The 14,123-nt window shown below is 41.5% G+C and overlaps 1 protein-coding gene and 1 long non-coding RNA gene across 2 annotated transcripts in view; one reads left to right on the top strand and one right to left on the bottom strand.

The window, feature by feature from the left end:
* The window catches only part of senp5 (SUMO specific peptidase 5), a 46,133-nt gene extending 40,367 nt beyond the window's left edge, over positions 1–5,766 (bottom strand). The window contains exon 1 of the mRNA XM_008118224.3: positions 5,596–5,766. The gene's annotated coding sequence lies outside the window, so the exon portion shown is untranslated. The remainder of the gene's footprint in view (positions 1–5,595) is intronic.
* Positions 5,767–5,852: 86 nt separating this feature from the next.
* LOC134297910 (uncharacterized) lies at positions 5,853–12,259 on the top strand. The gene is made up of 2 exons (XR_010004884.1): positions 5,853–5,968; positions 7,791–12,259. It is a non-coding gene; the product is annotated as an uncharacterized LOC134297910 (long non-coding RNA).
* The last annotated feature ends 1,864 nt before the right edge of the window (positions 12,260–14,123 follow it).

Below are 14,123 nucleotides of genomic sequence, written 5' to 3'. Positions count from 1 at the left end.
TATGCTACTGACAAGAAATATCTGCAGTGATAGGAAAGACATCTGCAGGAAGCCCTGGAGAGCTGTGGTCATATCAGAGAGGTGAAGCCCAACATCCAATAAGAAAAACTTCCATGTACTGCTAGGATTATTAATAAGACTGTTTTCTAATAAATCAACAGCATTTTAGATCATTTCTATGCATAATCAGAATGCTTTCACCAAGGCTACCAACTAGTAAGATATTTCAGGCATTATGCATTGAGATCAGCATACCGTACACAAGTGTATATATTAACCAATGTAGCACACTTGCTGGATTCTAATATGAAGGAGTTGTGATGGACATTCTTACTTTCAAAATAATAAATTAACACTGAATTTACCATATTGTCTAGAATGTCATCAAGACCAGGTAGCAAGAGGGCCATTGAGATTACCACTGTTCTAGACGGGTGCTTAATGCCAATGTATAATTGCTCACTCCTCTATTCATATCTGATTTTCACCAGCCATCAATTTCCAACTCCAGGCCCTCTATATTGCATAAGGTAAAAAAAACAAGTACTTATATTTGCTCCCAGCATGGCAAACTCCAAAGCAACTTCTTCTTTACCTGACAAAATTAACAATTATAGCCATTCATAGAATCACAGCATTGGAAGAGACCTCATGGGCCATCTAGTCCAACCCCCTGCCAGAAAGTAGTGCTTTACACTACATAAACACTTTTTCTACCATGGTGCCTTTGAAATGTGTTGGATTACAGCTCATACTAGCTGTGGGATTGTGGAAGCTGCAATCCAACATATCTCAAGGGTATCAGATAAGGAAAGGCTGCAATACACAACAACTAGATGTTTCTATCTCAACATGACTGCACCCCCTTTTTCTCCACAGCAGGTCTGAGATCAATCCCCACCCCAAGTACTTACGCTGCCAAAGTGCCTCACCTTACTTCAGGCTGGTTATCTCTTATCCAAATGCATGGGGCCAGAAGTGTTTCACATTTTGAATTTGGAGTATAGGTCGTGCATCCCTTATCCAGAATTCTAAAATCCCAGACTCTAAAATTATTCATGAGTGGCTGAGATAGTGACACCTTTGTTTTCAATGTACACACGTTTTGTTTTATTAAATTTGTTTCACTAAATTATTAAAATACTATGCACAAAATTCCTTCAGACTACATTTGTTTTTAAAACATCAATAAATGCCATGTTTAGACTTGAGTTACAACTCCAAGATAACTCACTATGTATGAACAGTATATGCAAATACAGATATGGCAAAAAAAAGTTTTAAAAATCTTAAATCCTACTCTCAAGCATTTTGAATCAGAGATACTCAGCATATACATAATACCTTGAAGATGGGACACAAGTCTAAACATGCATTTATTTGTTTTTCATAAACACCTTATACACATAAAAAAGGAAAGATTTTTCCCTTGACATTAAGTCTAGTCATGTCAGACTCTGGGGGTGATACTCATCTTCATTTCTAAGCCAAAGAGCCAGTGTTGTCCAAGGTCATGTGACCAGCATGACTGCACAAAGTAATTTTATAGACAATAATGTTCATAATTTTCTGCATAAAACAAAGCTTTTGTACACTAAACCATCAAAATACAAAGGTGTCACTATCGCAACAGTTCATGAAGAGAAATTCTGAGCATTTTAGATTTCTGGAAAAAAATATACTCAACCTGTCCTAAAACACATCAAATTCGAAATGCACATCTCAGGAATTCCTTTATTAGAGGAACCAAAGTGGCATAATATTTTATGAGATCTTCATCAGACAAAGTTAGTTGAAATTGGCAGAGAAAAGTGATGGTGTCAGAATTATGGACCTGTTTGACATGTTTGCCTAAGATGGTGTATAAAATGGTCTGAGGGGCCTGGCAAACTTGGGTAAGATATTTTGCAATATCTTTTGGTTTGACCTAACAAAGACATTCCTATGGTGTTTTATTTTGGATTATGTTATATTCTTCTTCAGTGCCAAAATGGTTGGCACAGAATATATTTTAGGTACAATTTGAATTTCTGGGCTTCCATATAATTTACCACAAATACTTAGATCCTAATCATGGCTGTTTCTATCTAAAGTGTTTCTTGTTTAAATTTTAATAATACTGAATTCTACTTGGTTTTTACCTATGGAATTGGCAATTCATATAATATTTTAAGGGTGTATCTTGCTAAGTTGTAATAGCTTATCTAAAATAACAATAACATGATAATAAAATGCTTCCCATCTAGTTTTAAACTTTCCCCAGCTGAAACATATATGTATAATTCTATAACTATAACTATATTCTCAATTTCCTTCTAATAAATAAATACTTATTATTAAATGTATAATGAATGAGAAATGACTGTGTGTTACAACTTTTGCCCATGCCATGAAATGCAGCTGTTTTGATTTGACGGCAACAACATCCTTTCGTAAAATTCTTAAAACTTTGGAGCTGTACAAGTGAAGAGTACTTCTGATTAAAACTGAAGAAAAGAAGTCTTGTCAGTCAACGTCATTCTTGCAACCAAGAGCTGAATAAGTGTGTTTACCCCATAAAATTGGAAATCAGATAATAAAATCAATAGCTGATGTGTTTAAAAGTGAATAGTTAAGGATCCAAGGGCATATATTTTCATGGATAGACTGAGTTTCATCTTATTTACAAGACTGAATTGCACTAGCAAGAAGAAACTGCAGCTTGAAAAGTGCAGGCAACATCTCTATGGTGTTGACAAAATTGACTCACTGGCTGTTATCAGCAGCAAGACAATAGCTGAGCTGTCAAAGGCTTTCATGGCTGTAATCACTGGGTTGCTGTGAGTTTTCCAGCCTGTATGGCCATGTTGCAGAAGCATTCTCTCCTGACTTTTCACCCACATCTATGGCAGGCATCCTCAGAGGATGCGAAGCCTGTTGGAAATTAGACCAGTGGGTTTTTTTATATCTGTGGGAGAAAGAACTCTTGTTTGCTTGAGGCAAGTGTGAATGTTGCAACTGACCAGCTTGATTAGCACTGAATGGTCTTGCAACTTCAAAGTCTGGCTGATTCCTGCCCAGGGGAAATCCTTTGTTAGCTGGCCCTGATTGTTTCCTGTCTGGAATTCCCCTGTTTTCTGAGTGTTGCTCTTTATTTACTGTCCTGATTAGAGTTTTTTTAAAAAATACTGGTAGCCAGATTTTGTTCATTTTCATGGTTTCTTTCTTTCTGTTGAAATTGTCCACATGCTTGTGAATTTCAATGGCTTCTCTGTGTAGTCTGATGTGGTGGTTGTTAGAGTGGTCCAGCATTTCTGTGTTCTCAAATAGTATGCTGTATCCAAGTTGGTCCATCAAGTGCTCTGCTATGGCTGACTTCTCTGGTTGAGTTAGTCTGGAGTGCCTTTCATGTTCCTTGATTTGTTTTGGGCAATGCTGCATTTGTATGTAGATATATGTAGATTTCTCCACAGCTGCATGGTATACGGTAGACTCCTGCAGATACGAGTCGACTGTATACCATGCTGAGAAGCCATTGAAACCCACAAGCATGTGGACAATTGCAACAGAAAGGAGGAAACCATGAAAATAAACAAAATCTGGCTACCTTTTTTAAAAAAAGTCTAAAATCAGGAGAGTAAATAAAGAACAACAGAAGACAGGGGAACTCCAGACAGGAAACAATCAGGGCCAGCTAACACTGCCCATCAAAGAATTCGCCCAAGCAGGAAGCAGCCAGGCTGTGAATCTGCAAGGCTATCAAATGCTATATTATTTGCAATAATATATAATATATTGTATATGCATATAATATTATTTTGTAATACAATATAATACTAATAATACAATATAATATTAATTATATATTATATATTACATGTAATATTATTAATATTACAATATATAGATATAGTAGGTAAAGGTAAAGGTTTCCCCTGATGTTAAGTCCAGTTGTGACCGACTCTGGGGGTTGGTGCTCATCTCAATTTCTGAGCTGAAGAGCCGGCGTTGTCCGTAGACACCTCCAAGGTCATGTGGCTGGCATGACTGCATAGAGCGCCGTTACCTTCCCGCTGGAGGGGTACCTATTAATCTACTCACATTTGCATGTTTTCGAACTGCTAGGTTGGCAGGAGCTGGGGCTAACAGCGGGCGCTCATTCCGCTCCCGGGATTTGAACCTGGCACCTTTCGGTCCGCAAGTTCAGCAGCTCAGCGCTTTAACACACTGTGCCACCAGGGCCTCATAGATATAGTACAATATGGTAATTTACTGCCTGTATTCTGCTATGCTAATACAGTAGAGTCTCACTTATCCAACACTCGCTTATCCCACGCATTTTTAGGTCAATGTTTTCAATATATCGTGATATTTTGGTGCTAAATTCGTAAATAGAGTAATTACAACACAACATTACAGCGTATTGAACTACTTTCTCTGTCAAATTTGTTGTATAACATGATGTTTTGGTGCTTAATTTGTAAAATCATAATCTAATTTGATTTTTAATAGGCTTTTCCTTAATCCCTCGTTATCCAACATATTCACTTATCCAACGTTCTGCTGGTCCGTTTATGTTAGATAAGTGAGACTCTACTGTAATATAATATTGCATGTAAATTTAATTTGTAAACCACTCTGAGTCCCCTTCAGGGTGAGAAGGGCGGGATATAAATGTATTAAATAATATAATAATCAAGGTGGCCGATTGCAACATTCACATTTAGAATCATAGAATAGTAGAGTTGGAAGAGACCTCATGGGCCATCCAGTCCAACCCCCGCTAAGAAGCAGGAAATCGCATTCAAAGCACCCCCAACAGATGGCCATCCAGCCTCTGCTTAAAAGCTTCCAAAGGAGGAGCCTCCACCACAGTCCGGGGGAGAGAGTTCCACTGTCGAACAGCCCTCACAGTGAGGAAGTTCTTTCCTGATGTTCAGGTGGAATCTCCTTTCCTGTAGTTTGAAGCCATTGTTCCGTGTCCTAGTCTGCAGGGCAGCAGAAAACAAGCTTGCTCCCTCCTCCCTATGACTTCCCTTTACGTATTTGTACATGGCTATCATATCTCCTCTCAGCCTTCTCTTCTGCAGGCTAAACATGCCCAGTTCTTTAAGCCTCTCCTCATAGGGCTTGTTCTCCAGACCTTTGATCATTTTAGTTGCCCTCCTCTGGACGCTTTCCAGCTTGTCAACATCTCCCTTCAACTGCGGTGCCCAAAATTGGACACAGCATCAGACTGACAAGAGTTCTTTCTCCAAACTTGGACTTTCCACAGATATATAAACCCCACTTGTTTAGTTTTCAACAGACCTCACAACCTCAGAGGTTGCCTGTCATAGATGTGGGCGCAAGGTCAGGAGAGAATGCTTCTGGAACATGGCCCCACAGCCCGGAAAACTCACCGCAACCCATTGATTCCGGACATGAAAGCCTTCCACAATACAGAGTCACAAGTGTTTGAGTAAGAATTACAATAATAAATTATAACTGCTTCAAATATCCGGGGTTTCCTCTCCAGCCTGTGAAGTGATACATTCTGATGGAGGGAGAGAAAGGAAGGAAGGAAAGAAAGAAGGGGAAGGCAGCCGGGACCCGCCCCCTCCGCCTGCGGCCTACCTGCGCCGCTCGGTTCATCCCGGCCACGCAGAAGGGCCTTCCCGGTCCTCCCTCGCCCGCTACCCGCTTCACGTGGGCCCGGCTCCGGCAAACCTACACGGCAGACACCGGCCCAGGCCGCTCCACGTCATTTCCCCGCGACCAAGGCCTCCTCAGTTGAGGGGAGTGAGAGACAGAGCGAGCGAGAGACGAGGCGTGACGTCACTTGCCCGCGCAACCGGGAGGGGGAAGCGGTGACGTCGTTTTCCTCGCGACGAATGGCTCTGGTTGGGAGAAAGGCAGCGCTGACGTCACTTCCCCACCGCGCTGAAGGAGAGGGTGCTTTGCGCATGCGTAAGGAGAGGCGACAGGAGGTTGAGTGGGAAGAAAGAGAGTAAGGGCTTCTTTATATATTCTTTATACAAGAGGGATGAGGTATAGTAGGCCAATTTGGGCCCGGCAGGTGTTTTGGACTTCAATTCCCATAATTCCTAACAGCCTCAGGCCCCTTCCTTTTCCCCCTCAGCCGCTTAAGCGGCTGAGGGGGAAAAGGAAAGGGCCTGAGGTATAGAATAGGCCTCCAGGTGTGTTGGACTTCAACTCCCAGAATTCCTAGCCATTGAACAAGCTGGCTAGGGCTTCTGGGAATTGTAGGTTGTCAAAGGCCTGTTCTGGAGAGTGTTTTGGGCCTAAGATGCAAGTCCAGATTTGATTTTTAGGCTGACAATTCGAGAATCAGTTACTGACAGTGATTTTTTTCTTTTTTATTTATTTACAGTATTTATATTCCGCCCTTCTCACCCCAAAGGGGACTCAGGGCGGATCACATTCTACATATATAAGGCAAACATTCATTGCCATATAACATAGAGACAGAGACAGACGCAGAGGCAATTTAAACCTCTTCCAGCTTCCTGAGGGTATGCTTGATTCCGGCCACGGGGGAGCAGCTGCTTCGTCATCCACTGCGACGGCAACTTCCTCATTCCAATGGCAGCTGGATGATTTTTATGGTGTTGTAAATTAGCCTCCCCCACATATAAGTGGTACCTAAATTTCCTACTTGATAGATGCAACTATCTTTCGGGTTGCTTAGGTCAGCAACGAGCAGGGGCTATATTTTGTTTTTAATTGTCGGGTGCTTCAACACAGTCCCTGGAAGGACTCAAGACTACTTACATTATTATATTACAATATTATTATATATTAGTAAAAAAAAAAGGTAAAGGTTTCCCCTGACATTAAGTCCAATCGCAACCGACTCTGGGGGTTGGTGCTCATCTCCATTTCTAAGCCGAAGAGCCGGCATTGTCCATAGACATCTCCAAGGTCATGTGACCGGCATGACTGCCTGGAGCGCCATTACCTTCCCGCTGGAGCGGTACCTATTGATCTCACATTGGCATGTTTTTGAACTGCTAGGTTGGAAGGAGCTTGAGCGATCAGCGGCCGCTCATGCCACTCCCGGGGTTTGAACACTGTAATATTAATATATGTGTATAGAATATATTATTAACATAGCACAATATTAGTATTATATATTAATGTATTATTATAATAATAGTAATAAAACTTTATATTCTGCCCTATCTACCCGAGGGAACTCAGGGCGGATCCCAACAAACAAAAAAGGGAAACATTCAATGCCTCAGTACAACAACAAATACGAACATAATAGCCCTAAATGACCCCACATATGAAAACAATTTATTACATGACATCTATAAATTAAAAACCATAACTTATCAAACTTATATTTAACATAAAACCTAAACATAAAATATTTGCATTAATTTACAAAAGCCAACGAAAGTTCACTAAGATATGTGAGTTAATTATGTGGCCGGTGATGGTAACTGGGCTAACATGATCTGACCAAGCCCAAATACAATAATAGTTTTCTGTCAGAGGTCTAGTAACGGTCTCTCATCATTTAATCCTCTCCATATGCTGTACTATATTATACTATATCCCTATAGTGCAATATTACTTGTGATATTACATGTAATATAGGTAAAGGTTTTCCCCTGACATTAAGTCTAGTCATATCCGACTCTGGGGGTTGGTCTCATCTCCATTTCTAAGCCAAAGACCTGGCGTTATCCGTAGACGCCTCCGAGGTCATGTGGCTGGCATGACTGCAAGGAGTGCCGTTACCTTCCCACCAGGGCAGTACCTATTGATCTGCTCACATTTGCATGTTTTTGAACTGTTAGGTTGGCAGAAACTGGAGCTAACAGCAAGAGCTCACCCTGCTCCCCGGGTTCAAACCGTCGACCTTTTGGTCAGCAAGTTCAGCAGCTCAGCAGGTTAATCCACTGCACCACCGGGGGGGACTCCTGCCTGTATATATAATGTATCATACAAATGTAGCAAGAAATCTGTGAAATAAATCCAAAGCACAATTATTACTTTCATGGTGCATCAGTATTTTTGCATGGGAAAAAAATAATCAGACGTAACAGGTGGCAGGATATTTTTGTATCTTCTCACCAAATACATGCCATGAAGTTGGACACTTAAGTTACTCTGAATTTGATGCAGATTCCTTTGGTGCTCCTTTGGGAGAGATAAAGCATGGGATAAATAAATATAATAATAATAATATCAATTTGTTCTTTTATTTTCCTCCTTCGTGGATGCCATGTTCCTTGGAAGCTTGTTCAGACCAACTACTTCCATCACACTAGAGCATCTGTCCACTTTAAATCCAAATGCTGCCTCCTGCAGATTTCTGGAGCTTGTAGTTTAGGGAGGGGTCTTTAAATTGCTCAGCCAGAGAAGTCCTAGGCCTCACTAAACTACAAACCCCAGGAATCTGCAGGAGGCAGCAACTAGACTTAAAGGGATAGATACTCTGGTGTGATGAAGTCCCAAGTTAGTGGCCTTTTAGGCTTCTTCCATATGAAGAGGAAGGAGCTCACTTTTTGAATCATAAGAATAATATGTCATGGGGGTATCATGATTTTGGTGATGCTTGAGGAGGGGCAGGGCCAAAAAAAAAGATTGGGAACCACTGCTCTAGATATTAAGGGATGACAACTCTCAGCATCCCATCCCAACATAGGCTATGGTGACAGATGATGGAATTCAATGTCTAACTATATCTGGACAGCCACAGATTCCTAGTATTTATATAATAGCCAGAAGTCATTTTAAAATGGTCACAAGCTTCGAGGGATTAATAGTGTGAGCACTGGACTACGACTCTAAACCAGGTCTTAAATCCTTGCTCAGCCATGGAAACTTTGGGCAAGTCACAGACCTAACCTCAGATAAAGTTAATAGCAAATCTCTTCTGAATATATCTTGCCAAGAAAACCCAAACCATTGGTCAGAATTGGCTGCTTTCAATTGTCTCCTTTTTGTCCAAAATGCTTGAAGGGAATGATGCCTTGATACTAAACAGGATGAACCAGAGAAACTGTGATGTCCTCAATAGAAATACCTGGCCACTAGTCTCTCGGTCATTTAAATATAAATATGCTACTTCTCATGTAACTTTTTCATGTGCCAAATGCACCAGATTCAGTAAAACAGAATCAGGCTGTATTAGTACTTGGATGGGGGACAGCTATAGAATACAAGGTGCTATAAGATGAACTTTAAAGAAGGAAGATGTCAGACCACATCCGAAGATTTCTTGCCTCTGAACACTCTATGAAATCAGTAGGATTGTCTAAAGTTGATACTCTACTTGAAAACACATACAATTTTTTCAGCCTTCACAGACAACAGGTCCTGAAAGAATGACAAAACCCCACTGCCATCTGCTGGACTCTTTGCATTATTACTTTTTACATACATTTTACTGTATTTTTAACAGAAAGATGCAGTCAGTTTTTTAAAGCCCATCCTCTAGCCAGACAACCAAAGACATAAGGAGTTGAAGGAATGAATACCCAGCCACACAGGTTCCAAAGAATTATAACACCACTTTACAATGAAATAGTATCCCAGCATCTATAGCAATATGAAAATCATGAAATAAAAAACTAGTCCTCCTCTGTTAGATTAACTCAATTCATCTTTAGCCCTTCTTAGCTTTCCTCTGGAGTATTTCATACTCCAGTTTGTCCAGGTGAAGTTTTATTCTGTTTTTTAAAATCTCTGTAGCCTCCAGTTGATTTTCACTGCAGAAGAACAAGTGGCAAATATGGCACCTATTCTGTCCAACTGCAGGGCAGAGGAAGGCAATAAAAGCTAAACAATCCATTTCATCTACTCTGTCCAGATGTCAGTGCATCTGGCTCTGTCCAAATGACACCTAGCCAGCAGCCTTTTCATCGGGCTATCAATACTATGTCCATCCTACAACATCAGTGTAACTACCCAAACTCCCTCCTATTGATCCAGCCTCTTTTCCTTTTATGTCATATATCTTTACTGCCTACTCTTCCATTTTCCTCTCTCTTTGGCTGAGTTATCTGAATGCAATTGAATGCCTTTCAGTTTGTTGCAACTGAAGCAACCTGAGAACAAAGGAGGGAAGTGGAAGGAAGAGAAAGCAACTAGGACATTTAAAAAGCAGCTGGAAAATGCTAGACATGATGAGTCAGGACTGTCTGCCAATCTAGGACAGTTAGGAGGGATATGATTGCAATCCCAAAGATAATGGAGGCTGTCTTACCACAAATTTTTGGAACTCACAGTGGATGGTTAAATACTTTAAAATTGGATTTGGTGCAGAAATATGTTACTGCAATAAGAAAATCTTTACTGGTAGTAAATGATGTGACAGATGGCCTACAGCAATAAAGCATTGCAGCTCTTTAACAAATAGATGTATCTATATAAACAAAAAAGTATTGCTTACTGACAGAGAGCAGAGGGGCAACTGAGCTTCCCAAGAGAGGGAATCCTATAGTCTCAGAGCAGCTGCCAAGAAGGCTGACTTCCAAATGCAAGAGTGACAGTGATGGAATCAAGAAAATGCCCTCCCCAAAGATCTTAAAACTCAGACATACTCATTTAGGGAAATGCAGTCTTTCAGGCAATCTGAATCCAAGCTATGTAGGTCTTTAGAGATCATAACCAGGCTATAGAAAGCTCCTTGCTAGTCTGGATGGTTGTGGTGATTTCGGTTATGTGTATTCACATTGTTTCTGACTTATGGCAGTGGTTTCTGAAGCTGAGAGTGTGTAACTTGCCTAAGCTGGACAGGGGGAGTGTGACCCTGCTGGTTCTCTTGGACATCTCAGCGGCTTTCGATACCATCGACCATGGTATCCTTCTGGGGCGGCTCTCTGGGATGGGCCTTGGGGGTACTGCACTGCAGTGGCTCCAGTCCTTTCTGGAGGGTCGTTCCCAGTTGGTGAAGCTAGGGGACACCTGCTCGGACCCCTGGCCATTGACCTGTGTGGTCCCGCAAGGTTCTATTTTGTCCCCCATGCTTTTTAACATCTACATGAAACCGCTGGGAGAGGTCATCCGGAGTTTTGGAGTGCGGTGCCATCTCTACGCGGATGACACCCAACTCTACTACTCTTTTCCACCTAAATCCAAGGAAGCCCCTCGGATTCTGGACCAATGTCTGGCCGCTGTGTTGGCCTAGATGAGGGTGAACAAACTGAGACTTTATCCCGACAAGACAGAGGTCCTCCAGGTCAGTCGTACGTCTGATCGGGGTATTGGGTGGCAACCTGTGCTTGACGGGGTCGCACTCCCCCTGAAGGCGCAGGTCCGCAGCTTGGGGGTCCTCCTGGATTCGGGGCTGACGCTTGAGGCTCAGGTGTCGGCCGTGGCCGGGAGGGCCTTTGCACAATTAAAACTTGTGCGCCAGCTGCGACCATACCTTGAGAAGTCTGATCTGACCATGGTGGTCCATGCCTTAGTTACCTCTAGACTGGACTATTGCAATGCGCTCTACGTGGGGCTGCCTTTGAAGACGGCCCGGAAATTACAACTAGTACAGCGTTCGGCAGCCAGGCTTCTAACTGGAGCGAATTACAGGGCGCGTTCTACGCCTCTGTTTAAGGAGCTCCACTGGCTGCCGTTTATTTTCCGGACCCAATTCAAGGTGCAGGTTATCACCTACAAAGCCCTAAACGGTTTGGGACCTACCTACCTTAGAGACCGCATCTCCCCCTATGAACCCGCACGTTCTCTCCGCTCGTCGGGGGAGGCCCTTCTCTCGCTCCCACCACCCTCGCAGTTGCAGTTGGTGGGGACGAGAGAGAGGGCCTTCTCCGTCGTGGCCCCCCGGCTTTGGAACTCGCTCCCTAGAGAGATCAGGCAGGCCCCTACCCTCCTCTCCTTCCATAGGAGCTTAAAAACCTGGCTCTTTCAAAAGGCCTTTGGCAATTAATTTGTTGTCGGACTGATCTATCTGCCCATTTTATAATAGCCCCATTCTCAAGGTGTTGCCAATGTTATATTGCATTTTGTCCATTTCTACTGTGAAATTACCTTCCCCATTTCGGCCCATTCTGCACTTTGCCTGGGTTCAATGAATTAGTCTCCTGTATTAATATTGTGTGTTTTATGTCGATTTTAACGATTGTTTTTACTGTAATTGATGTTTTTATTGGATAATTGTTTTATTGCTGTGTTTTAATATTTGATTGTTTTATCGGGCAAGGCCCCATGTAAGCCGCCCTGAGTCCCTTCGGGGAGATGGGGCGGGGTATAAAAATAAAGTTATTATTATTATATTATTATTAAATTCACCCAGTGGCAAAGCGGATACCCTGGTTTCCAGAGTTGTCTACCTTCTCAGTAATCATCAGAGCTAGGATGGCAGTTCTAAAGCTCTGACCCCCACTTTCAAGTACAAGCTCAAGAGCTGCTACAGGATTTTCAGCTCTGACAAGCTATCTATAGCTGAATTATTATTTAAACATTCCCAGAGGAGGGCTGTAGGAAAACGCATCCGTGGGCTCTAAGGATAGCCTGCATTTAAATGCTTTAGATTAGAGGGAGAAAATTTAAAAAATTTAAAAGCACACATATTTTGATTCTCATTCAGATGGAATCAATCAATGATAGATTTATTTCTCATGATAGCAAAGCCACTTCAAAACATACATAGTACAAGTACAGAAGCACAAGTAAATCACATATAGATTACATTGTTTAACCAAACTGAAACATACAGTACTTGTGTCTAACTCACATAGTGCATACAAGCTGCTTAATTTTTTTTCTTTTTATCCTGCAGTTGGACAATAGTTTCAATGCTTTTTGCAAATGTACAGTTGTGTAATTAGAGCATGATGGTGACATCCAATGGCAGTGCAATTGCACAATTATGGCAAGACAAATTTTAAAATAAATAAAATAAAACCCATGGAGTAAAGGAAAGCAAGGTGACTCTTTCCCCTGACTGAAAATCAAAACTGGAGCAGAACAAAATGATCGCATCAGAAACACTAGTTGAAGAACAATGATATTGGAGCCATTGCCAGCAATTAAAAAATGTGATCCAATAATGACGGAAATATACTGCATCAACAGGAGAGTCATAATGCCATTTGATAAGGAAATACGAAACACAGAAGTAACCCAAAGCAATCATCATGCACAAATGTATTGTGTGATAAAGTCCGTAGTGGAGTGGTGCTCAGTTGTACCAACTCAGATCATAAATGATGTTTTCTTTCATGTTGTGAGGCAGAACCTCCAGATACAGTCATTATAGCTCTATGCCTTAAAGCCTGGAGAGAGCTGGTTATCATTCCATAATCAGCAGTTCTAGGAATCGTCTCTGCCTTTCTGAAGTGTATTAATAGCATGTTCTTGAGTCTGGGATTAAAAGTGTGCTCCTCAAACTGTATCCTCAGGTAGATAATAAAATTCCCTTTTTTCTCTCTCGCTCATTCACTGTCTGCCAATGGAAAGCTTCAGACAAAAATGACTCATTCACAGAGCCAGGACCCAAATGAACAGAGACATTGCGATGATATATAGCCTAGTAGCTGAAAGAGAAATATGAACTCATCAGAAAAGGCTGCATCTGCCAACTTGAGCACAACAAAACATTTTACGGTGATTTTTTTCAGAACGTGCTGCCAATGTAAAGTGTGAGGGCACATATGATTAGTCCCTCTCCACCTCTTCCCCTTTATTTTCTTTCTTCCCTGGTATAAAATGTAGAAAAAAATCATTTTGTAACTATCTGCAGATAACAAATAATTTAATCTGGATGCAACTTCCCTTTATGCATAATGATAAAGTAAACCATTGTCCATATTCTTTCAAAAAAAATATACCTTAAATACCCTCCTCACACATTTTTAATTTGCTGCAAGATGCTTAGAGTTCTGGAGGGAAAGTGGGATAAAAGTTGTGTTGTTGCTGCTACTGCTATTTTATTAATCAATGCATAGAATACATAGACAATTACTGTACACTTTGCTAGGTGGAAGATGGTTCCAGGACATTTTATGAGGTAAGTAATGGCAATGGGGAAAATATTCACAGAATCGTAGAGTTGGAATGAACTACAAGGGCTATCTGGCCCAGCCCTTGCCATGCAACAAAGAGCAATCCTGAAAGATGAGGAGGAGGAGGAGGACGATGAGTGTTAATATTCCACCTTTTTCTCTTAA

This window comes from Anolis carolinensis, chromosome 3, assembly GCF_035594765.1.
Source record: "Anolis carolinensis isolate JA03-04 chromosome 3, rAnoCar3.1.pri, whole genome shotgun sequence".
Lineage (NCBI taxonomy): Eukaryota > Metazoa > Chordata > Lepidosauria > Squamata > Dactyloidae > Anolis > Anolis carolinensis.
Note: the sequence above shows the minus strand (reverse complement) of the source record. Positions and strands in the feature narration are given on the sequence as shown.